Below are 11,412 nucleotides of genomic sequence, written 5' to 3' on the forward strand. Positions count from 1 at the left end.
CCCCAGCAATATATATGGAATTTAGAAAAATGGTAATGATAACCCTACATGCGAGAGAGCAAAAGAGACACAAGTGTATAGAACAGTCTTTTTGGACTCTGTGGGAGAAGGCGAGGGTGGAATGATTTGAGAGAATAGCATTGAAACATGTATATTATCATATGTGAAACAGATCGCCAGTCCAGGTTCAATGCATGAGACAGGGTTCTCAGGGCTGGTGCACTGGGATGACCCAGTGGGATAGGATTGGGAGGGAAGGAGGGGGTTCAGGATGGGGAACACATCTACACCCACGGCTGACTCATGTCAATGTATGAGAAAACCACTACAATATTGTAAAGTAATTGGCCTCCAATTAGAATAAATTTTTAAAAATAAAAAATAAATAAACTTCTATGTAAGACTTCAACTATTTCTATATGTTAAAATATAACGCTTGCAAACTAAACTAGCTGGAAATATTTTGTTTGTTTATGCATTGCTTACCCAGAAGCATTAACTATAAAAATTGATTAAACTATACATTAGACTGTGCACCTTATTCTATGTATATTATATATTTAAAATCTCATAGTGGTAACTGGTTTGCATTATACTTACTGGACATTAACACAAAGATTTTAAAAATCATTTTAAAAGAAGTAGAATTAATAAAATTTAAATTTATCAATAGAAGTTATTTTCATTTTAGTTAGCAGAGCTAACTGAAGGCATGCATAAACCAAGAGTTTTATTTATCAGTTTCATTATGCTATATCTTTTCATTATGCCATTATGCGATGCCGCTGCTTCAGTCGTGTACGACTCTGTGCAACCCCATAGACGGCAGTCCACCAGCTCCCCCGTCCCTGGGATTCTCTAGGCAAGAACACTGGAGTGGATCATTAGGCCATTACATATGCCAAATTTCACTATTTTAAAGCATGAGGAAGTTAAGATAAAATTGCATGAATATATCTAATTGAATAAAAACTTCAATTCATAATAGGTGTAAAAACAATTTCTTCCACAATATACATTTAAAAGAATGGAAATATATAAACGCATTCTTTTGGAAAAACCTCAACAGTTACACCTTTATCTGTTTCTGGAGAGATTTTCCTAATTAGTACATTAACTGTTCTAACTAACAATTTTTTCCAGAAACCTTACACTAAAAAGGGGGGTGGGGCAAGAGTTTCTATGCAACTAAAAAGTGACTCAGTTCCGTCAGTTCAGTCGCTCAGTCGTGTCCGACTCTTTGTGACCCCATGAACTGCAGCACGCCAGGCCTCCCTGTCCATCACCAACTTCTGGAGTTCACTCAAACTCACGTTCATTGAGTTGGTGATGCCATCCAGCCATCTCATTCTCTGTCGTCCCCTTTTCCTCCTGCCCCCAGTCCCTCCCAGCATCAGAGTCTTTTCCAATGAGTCAACTCTTCACATGAGGTGGCCAAAGTATTGGAGTTTCAGCTTTAGCATCATTCCTTCCAAAGAACACCCAGGGCTGATCTCCTTTAGAATGGACTGGTTGGATCTCCTTGCGGTCCAAGGGACTCTCAAGAGTCTTCTCCAACACCACAGTTCAAAAGCATCAATTCCTGGGTGCTCAGCTTTCTTCACAGTCTGACTCTCACATCCATACATGACCACTGGAAAAACCACAGCCTTGACTAGACGGACCTTTGTTGGCAAAGTAATGTCTCTGCTTTTGAATATGCTCTCTAGGTTGGTCATAACTTTCCTTCCAAGGAGTAAGCGTCTTTTAATTTCATGGCTCCAATCACCATCTGCAGTGATTTTGGAGTCCCCCAAAATAAAGTCTGACACTGTTTCCACTGTTTCCCCATCTATTTCCCATGAAGTGATGGGACCGGATGCCATGATCTTCGTTTTCTGAATGTTGAGCTTTAAGCTAACTTTTTTCACTCTCCACTTTCACTTTCATCAAGAGGCTTCTTAGTTCCTCTTCACTTTCTGCCATAAGGGTGGTGTCATCTGCATATCTGAGGTTATTGATATTTCTCCCAGCAATCTTAATTCCAGCTTGTGCTTCTTCCCGCCCAGCATTTCTCATGATGTACTCTGCATAGAAGTTAAATAAGCAGGGTGACAATATACAGTCTTGACGAACTCCTTTCTCTATTTGAAACCAGTCTGTTGTTCCATGTCCAGTTCTATCTGTTGCTTCCTGACCTGCATACAGGTTTCTCAAGAGGCAGGTCAGGTGGTCTGTTGTTCTCATCTCTTTCAGAATTTTCCAGTTTATTGTGATCCACACAGTCAAAGGCTTTGCATAGTCAATAAAGCAGAAATAGATGTTTTTCTGGAACTCTCTTGCTTTTTCCATGATCCAGCAGATGTTGGCAATTTGATCTCTGGTTCCTCTGCCTTTTCGAAAACCAGCTTGAACATCAGGAAGTTCACAGTTCACGTATTGCTGAAGCCTGGCTTGGAGAATTTTGAGCATTATTTACTAGTATGTGAGATGACTACATGCCAAAAATAACACTAAAAAGTAATGACACTAATGCTAATATTAAAAAGCTTATTTGAAAGATACCTAGTTCTTTAGTTCTTCTGAGACTATAGTTTTAAGAAATAAAAAAAAAGTCACCCTAAATCTTGATCAAAGAACCAATAGCTTCTAAGCTGAATAAAAAGGAAAACTAAACCAAAAACTCCAGGTTTTTGGTTAAAAAAAAGTAAAGGAGCTACAATTTTTAAAAGATGTATAACCTCAAATTTGGAAGCTTTAATATGAAAAATTTTTACTTCAAAGGGTAATAAAATGTAGGACTATAAGAAAACTAGGTAATTTTAATATTTCTTGGTAAGTTCATTATTTAATGTAACAATTTAAAATCTCAAAAGAAAAGTGGTAAATCTTAAGACTTTTTTAAAAATTTACTTTTAAAAACGTATTCTTCTGTGTTTTATTTATGTGGTGATTGTGTAGTTATTGCAGAATACAAAACTGGAAAGTAAGGACACATCCAAATCTATACAGAATTTGGATTTTTGCACTTGAAGTCCATATAGCTAAACTTTTCAAGAACGGTATCGAACAACACATACATAAAATGTAAATATGGGATTTCACTTGAAATGTATTACAATCCAAACATATGGAATCTCAAAAACTGGTTATTATAAAACTTACACAATACTGTAAAATCATAAGGACCAATAAAATTTTTCCATTAAAATGTTCTATCTATAGCCTTTAACTGCTATAATTCTCTGACAACATTTAATATGAATTGTATTTTATTTTGACATTAACTTGGTTATAATTCCTGAAATTCTTAATTATGAACCTGCAAACTAAAACAATTTTAAATTAATAGCATATGTATTAATCTAAAGGCTTTTAAAAGACAAAAACTTGAGGTTTGGTATCAAACATTTTAAAGTAAAAACAATGTTGCTAGGAAAATAAAGTATACTGGTTAGTTGCTTATAATAAGAAATTAAAGGACAATTTTAAATAAACTCTCAAATACTGAGTTTATTTATAGTCTCTCTCTAATTTAGAGTACTATGAATCACTACTCAGATAAAACTGTATCTAAATAACTTAAATAGGTATCTGATCGTCAATTAAGACTCCTCTCTTCTTTCCAGTAACTAGTGCCTATCAACTACAAATTGGCATTTGCCACTGGCACTTGCCATCCACCTCTACAAGGATTAAATCATATGCTGCTGCAGCTGCTGATTTTCAATACCTGCCCCCTCAAAAGGAGTTCAGGGTGAACAGAAATGAGGCACCCTACTCAGGGAAAAACTGGCAGGACAGGTCTTCAGATAGATACTTTCAGGAGCTGATTTTATGAGCCCAATTCTTGTATCTACTCATATTTTAAATAGCACTAAAATCCTGCAAGGTGATGAATGATCCTCATGACAGGCAGAAAGCTTCACAGGACTAGCAGAAACTTTCTGGAAAAATATGTGTCTGGTTGCATGTATTCCTCCTTAACCAAAATTACATATATACTGACCTTCCCCCCTGCCTCTTTGGAACAATTCCTCCAAAATCTGAGGTGCTGTCTCCCGGGCTGCACTCATTTTTTCCCAAATAAAACTTAACTCACAACACCCACATAGTGCATTTTTTTTAATTCGACATACTTTATACACAAACTGGAAAATAACATAGACAAAATGACTATAAACTTCATTCCAACATATTTTGACCAAAATTAAAAATAAGTCATCACACAATTCCTATGTGTGTTCTACTTAGGTAATCTTGTTTACTTGTAAAACGTAATGCCTCTTCCATAGGCCCCAAATACAATGTTTTAAAACAATATATTTGGACTTCTACTTCCAAAAAGACAGACAATATGTATTTTTCCTCTATCCTTCCTACTAAAAGTTAAAAATCCTGAACACTATATGTAAGACAAGCCTGAGATGAGAAGACTCTGAAAGGTAGAGTGATGAAGGTAGACCAACTAGGGACTTCAGAACCTGAGTAACGACACAGCAGTGAGTTCCCTGGGTTTTGTTTTTGCCATATATATCCTAGACTGGGAACTGGAGATGCTGGCAATCCAAAAACACCAATGGACACAGACCAAAAAGGCTCAAAGAAAAAGACTGCTTTCTTCATGGCCAAAGGACCAGGAAAAGAATAAACTAGCAAGACAGAAAAGGGAGGGGATATATGTATACCTATGGCTGATTCATGTTGAGGTTTGACAGAAAACAACAAAATTCTGTAAAGAAATTATCCTTCAATTAAAAAAAAAAAAAAGCCAAAAGCACAGAAAACCTTGCAATCCTACCCCCACCAGCAAAGGCTGAGTGGAGAACATAGACTTCCACCCTCATCAAGTTTCATTAAGCTTCCCCAATTCCTCTGCCCTTATCCCACAAAGTGCTGCAACAAATATGAATACCTCTTCGTTTCAAGTAGAGAAGGCCAAATAAGGAACTAGGACTTTCAGCTCCTTTCTGTGGTAACAAGGCAACACCCCACATCCACCATTAAAGTGGTGTCAGAGACCTATTTAAATCTGTAGCAAAACAGTTAAATAAGGTCCAGAGTCTTACAACATAATACCCAAAATACCCAGGTTTTAATCAAAGGCTAGTGGTCATTACAAGAACCAGGAAATATCTCAATTTGATTAAGAAAAGAAACCCAACAGATGCCAACACTGAGATGATACAGATGTTAGAATTATCTGACAGGGATTTAGAAGTAGCCATCATAAAAATGCTTCAACAAGCAATTATGGATTTCTTGATACAAATGAAAAATAAAAAGTCTTAATAAATAGGTAGAAAATCTCAGCAAAGAAATAGAATATATAAGGAAAAATTAAGTTTTAGAATTGAGTAACAATAACTGAACTGAAAAACTCAGTGGATAGGTTCAACAGCAGAATGGAGGGGAAAGAGGAAATAATCAGTGAACTGGAAGATAGAATATCAGCAATTACCAACCTGAATAAAGGAGAAAAAATGAAATGCAAACAAATGAAAAGAGCCTCAGAGTCCTGTGAGACTGTAACAAAAAGATCTAACATTCATGTCACCTGGGCCTTGGAAAGAGAAAAGAAAAAGGATAAACAGAAATGGTACTCAAAAACATAATGACTGAAAATTTCCCAAATTTGGCAAAAGACATGAATTTACAGATTCAAGAATCTGAATCTCAAAACAGAATAAACCCAAAGAAATCCATGTTAAGATATATCATGGTCAAACTTCTGAAAACTCTAAAGACAAAGAAAAAAATCTTGAAAGAAGCAGGTTAAATTACAATTTGAATTCTTAAGAGAAATCATTAATGTCAGAAGGATATGGCATATTTTTCAAGTGATAAAAGGAAAGGACTATCAATCTAGAATTCTTTATCAAGGGAAAATATCCTTCAGCAATGAAAGGATAATCAAAACCTCTCAGATGAAGGGAAATTAAGGTAAATTGTTGCCAGAAGACCTATTCTAAAAGAATAACTAAATTAAGCTCATTAAACAGAAAGGAGGGCATCCCTAGTGGGTCAGCAGTAAAGAATCTGCCTGCAATGCAGGAGACGCAGGTCCAGTTCCTAGGTCAGGAAGATTCCCTGGAGACGGAAATGGCAATTCACTCCAGTATTCTTGCCTGGAAAATCCCATGGACAGAAGAGCCTGGTGGGCTATAGTCCAGAGGGTCACAAAACAGTCAGACACAACTTAGTAACTAAACAAGTGAAGCCGCTCAGTCGGGTCCAACTCTTTGCAACCCCATGGACTATCCTGCCAGGCTCCTCCATCCATGGGATAAAACAACAACATAAAAAAAGAGGAAATCATAAAAGAAGGTATCCTGAACATTGGCAAGGAAGAAAGAGTAACAGAAGGAGCAAAAATATGGGAAAATTCAGTGAACTTTTCTTTTCCTCTTGAGTTTTTCAAACTATGATTGACAGCTGAAGTAAAATTATAATACTATCTGATGTGGTTCTCTATGTATGCTAAAGAAATATATATGACAACACTATGAATGAGAGAAGGTAAAAGAACATAAAGGGAGGTTAGGTTTCTACATTTCACTGAAACTAGCAAAATGCTAATACCAATAGACTGTAGTAAGTTATGTATACATAATGTTATACCCAGGCAATACAAAGAAATATGCTCAAAAACACTACACATTAAGAGAGAATCCTAAAAAAATCCTAAATCCTAAAAAAAAAAATCTCTCTCTCTCAATATGAGTTTCTTTGCAATCCCATAGAAGAAATGGAGTCACCCTCATAATCAACAAAAGAGTCCAAAATGCAGTACTTGGATGCAATCTCAAAAACAGAATGATCTCAGTTCTTTTCCAAGGCAAACCATTCAACATCACAGTGATCCAAGTCTATGCCCCAACCACTGATGCCGAAGAAGCTGAAGCCAACCAGTTCTATGAGGACCTAAAAGACCTTATAGAACTAATAACAAAAAATGTTCTATTCATCACAGGGAATTGAAATGCAAATGTAGGAAGTCAAGAAATACCTGGAGTAATAGGCAAGTTTGGCCTTGAAGTACAAAATGAAGCAAGGCAAAGGCTAACAAAATTCTGCCAAAAGAACACACTGATCATAGCAAACACCCTTTTCCAACAACACAAGGGATGACTTTACACATGGATATCACCAAATGGTCAATCCTGAAATCAGATTGATTATGCATTCTTTGCATCCAAAGATGGAGAAGTTCTATACAGTCCACAAAAACAAGACCGTGAGCTGACTGTGGCTCAGAACATCAGCTCCTTATAGCAAAATTCAGGCTTAAACTAAAGAAAACCAGGAAAACCACTAGGCCATTCAGGTATGACCTAAATCAAATCCCACCCAAATCAAATCCCCTATGATTATACAGTGGATGTGATGAATAGATTCAAGGGATTAGATCTGGTAAACAGAGTGCCTGAAGAACTATGGACAGAGATTTGTAATACTATACAGGAAGCACTGACAAAACCATCCCAAAGATAAAAGAAATGCAAGAAGGAAAAGTGGTTATCTGAGGAGGCCTTACAAATAGCGACAACAAAGAAGAGAAGTGAAAACCAAGGGAGAAAGAGAAAGGTATACCTAACTGAATGCAGAGTTCCAGAGAATAGCAAGGAGAGACAAGAAGGCCTTCTTCAATGAACAATGCAAAGAAAGAGTGAAACAACAGAAGGGAAAAGACTAGAGATCTCTTTAAGAAAATTGGAGATATCAAAGTAACATTTCCTGCAAAGATGGGCACAATAAAGGACAGAAAGGGTAAATACCTAATAGAAGCAGAAGAGATCAAGAAGAGATGGCAAGAATACATAGAAGAACTGTTCAGAAAAAGATCTTAATGACCCAGATAACGATGATGGTGTGATCACTCACCTAGAGCCAGACATCCTGGAGTGTGAAGTCAAGTGGGCCTTAGAAAGAACTGCTGCCAATAAAGCTAATGCAAATGATGAAATTCCAGCAGAGCTACTTAAAATTTAAAAAAAAGAAAAATGATGCTATTAAAGTACTGCACTCTAAATGTCAGCAAATTTGGAAAACTCAGCAGTGGCCACAGGACTGGAAAAGGTCATTCTTCACCCCAATTCCCAAGAATGGAAGTACTAAAGAATGTTCAAACTATCAGACAGTTGTGCTCACTTGCCATGCTAGTAAGGTTACGCTCAAAATTCTTCAAGCCAGGCTTCCATAGTACTTGAATCAAGAACTTCCAGATGTACAAGGTGGGTTTAGAAAAGGCAGAGGAACTAGAGACCAAATTGCCAACACTCACGGGATCATAGAGAAAGCAAGGGAATTCCAGAAAAACATCTACTTCTATCTCATTGATGATGCTAAAGCCTTTGACTGTATGGATCATAACAAACTGTGGAAAACTCTTAAAGAGATGGGAATATCAGACCATCTTACCTGTCTTATGAGGTATGCAGAAGACACACCTGTATGCAGGTCAAGAACCTTATATGGAAAAGCTGACTGGTTCACAATCAAGAAAGCAGTATGACAAGGATATTGTCACCCCATTTATTTAACTTATATGCAGAGTACATCATGTGAAATGCTGGGCTGGATGAGCTATAAGCTGGAATCCAGAGAGCCAGGAGAAATATCAACAACCTCAGATATGCAGATAACACCATTCCAATGGCAGAAAGCAGAGAACTAAAGAGCTTCTTGATGAGGTAAAACAAGAGTGTGAAAAATCTGACTTAAAACTCAATACTAAAAAAAACTAAGATCATGGCATCTGGTCCCATCACTTCATGGCAAATAGATGGGAGAAAGGTGGAAGCAATGACAGATTACCTCTTCTTGGGCTCTAAAATCACTACAGATGGTAACTTCAGCCATGAAATTCAAAGATGATTACTTCTTGGAAGGAAAGGTATGACAAACCTAGACAGCGTATAAAAAGCGAAGACATCACTTTGCCAACAAAGGTCCTTATAGTTAAAGCTATGGTCTTTCTAGTAGTCATGTATGGATGTGAGAGTTGGACCATAAAGAAGGCTGAGTGCCAAAGAATTGATGCTTTCAAACTATGATGCTAGAGAAGACTCTTGAGAGTCCTTTGGATAGCAAGATCAAACCAGTCAATCCTAAAGGAAATCAATCCCAAATATTCATTGGAAGGACTAATGCTCAAGTTGAAACTCCAATACTTTGGCCACCTGATGCATTGGAAAAGACCCCGATGCTGGGAAAGATTGAAGGCAGAAGGAGAAAAGGGCAACAGAGGATGAGATGGTTGGTTATATCACCGATTCAGTGGACATGAACTTGGGCAAACTCTGGGAGATGGTGAGGGACAGGGAGGCCTAGTGTGCTGCAGTCCACAGGGTCACAAAGAGTCAGACAGGACTTGGTGACTGAACAACAAAATAAGATGAGTGCTATCTGATCATGTGCTTAAAATGTAATTTATGTTTTTAAAAACTAAGGCCTTAAAGCCCAATAATGGGGATGACCCACAGAGATGTTATGGGGAGGGAGGTGGGAGGGGGGTTCATGTTTGGGAACACATGTAAGAATTAAAGATTTTAAAATTAAAAAAATATATTAAATAAATAAATAAATAAACACTACAGAGGAAAAAAAAAAAGCCCAATTATATTATTGATTTAAACCAAAAAAAAATTGGCATAACAATAAATACCTGGTAAGTTAAAGATAACAATAAAATGTTCGGTATAACTGGGGAAACATAGTAGCTCAGTAAAGAAGGAAAAATACATTTTTAAACATTTCAGATACAGACAAAAGTAGTTAAAGTTCAACGGAATATGATTGGTCATTGTGCTTTAGAACTCATATGTTTTTACTGTAATCTTAACATAATACTTGGTGATTGTACCCAATTTAAAACAAGAATCATGGATGCTCATCTTTTAAAAGATTCAAATATAACTAGTATTTGTATTACCACAAGAGTGAATGGCTTTGTCAACAAAGAATTCATGTATATAAAGCTTAACATATACCCACGCATTGAATCATTTATAAATGGGCCAGACTCTGCCTGAATGTCTTAGCTCTAGAGAACAAATTGCTTGTATTTTCCATCCAAGTCATGAAATGAGCTCATAAAGAACAGACTTCCCATACTCTACAGAAGTGTTGCAAGTAAGAATTAATACCTGAAAGCTGTCAGCATGTAAGAACTTCCAGCTAAAACACCAATACCTTCAAGTTAAAAGAAACTTGAATAACTGAGCTGAAGTACTTCCAACTCAAAGCTGTAATAACTACGCTTCATTAGTAGGGTATACTCAAAGAATGATCAGAAAAGAAAATGTCACATCTTGTTATTCATGCAACAGTTTTCCTATAATTTGTTAATTCAAATTTTAACTTTTGCTAGCAAGTAAAACAAACAAGTAATTATGTTTATATTAATTAAGTGTTCATATTAAGGAAACATAACTTCAGGGTTAAGGACAGAGGAAATGGGGAGAACGACTGGTAAAAAAAAAAAAATACAAACTTTTAGTTATAAGAAAAACAAAGCCTCAGGATCTAACATATAATATGGTGACAACAGTTGATGATACAAAAAGGTAAAGATGTGAGGTGACATGTGTTAATTAATTCAATCAGTTCAGTTGCTCAGTCGTATCCGACTCTTTGCGACCCCATGAGTTGCAGCACGCCAGGCCTCCCTGTCCATCACCATCTCCCGGAGTTCACTCAAACTCACGTCCATCGAGTCAGTGATGCCATCCAGCCATCTCATCCTCTGTCGTCCCCCTTTCCTCCTGCCCCCAATCCCTCCCAGCATCAGAGTCTTTTCCAATGAGTCAACTCTTCGCATGAGGTGGCCAAAGTACTGGAGTTTCAGCGTTAGCATCAGTCCTTCCAAAGAAATCCCAGGGCTAATCTCCTTTAGAATGGACTGGTTGGATCTCCTTGCAGTCCAAGGGACTCTCAAGAGTCTTCTCCAACACCACCGTTCAAAAGCATCAATTCTTGGGCGCTCAGCTTTCTTTACAGTCCAACTCTCGCATCCATCCATGACTACTGGAAAAACCATAGCCTTGACTAGATGGACCTTTGTTGGCAAAGTAATATCTCTGCTTTTCAATATGCTATCTCGGTTGGTCATAACTTTTCTTCCAAGGAGTAAGTGTCTTTTAATTTCATGGCTGCAGTCACCATCTGCAGTGATTTTGGAGCCCAAAAAATAGTCTGACACTATTTCCCCTGTTTACCCATCTATTTCCCATGAAGTGATGGGACCAGATGTCATGATCTTCGTTTTCTGGATGTTGAGCTTTAAGCCAACTTCTTCACTCTCCTCTTTCACTTTGGTAGGAGTTACTATATATATTAATACATATATCAAATTATCATATTGTACACTTTAAATATAACTTTTATTAATCAATTATGTCTCAATGAAGCAGAAAAAAAGAAGAAACATAA

This window comes from Capricornis sumatraensis, chromosome 2 (assembly GCF_032405125.1).
Source record: "Capricornis sumatraensis isolate serow.1 chromosome 2, serow.2, whole genome shotgun sequence".
Classification (NCBI taxonomy): Eukaryota; Metazoa; Chordata; class Mammalia; order Artiodactyla; family Bovidae; genus Capricornis; species Capricornis sumatraensis.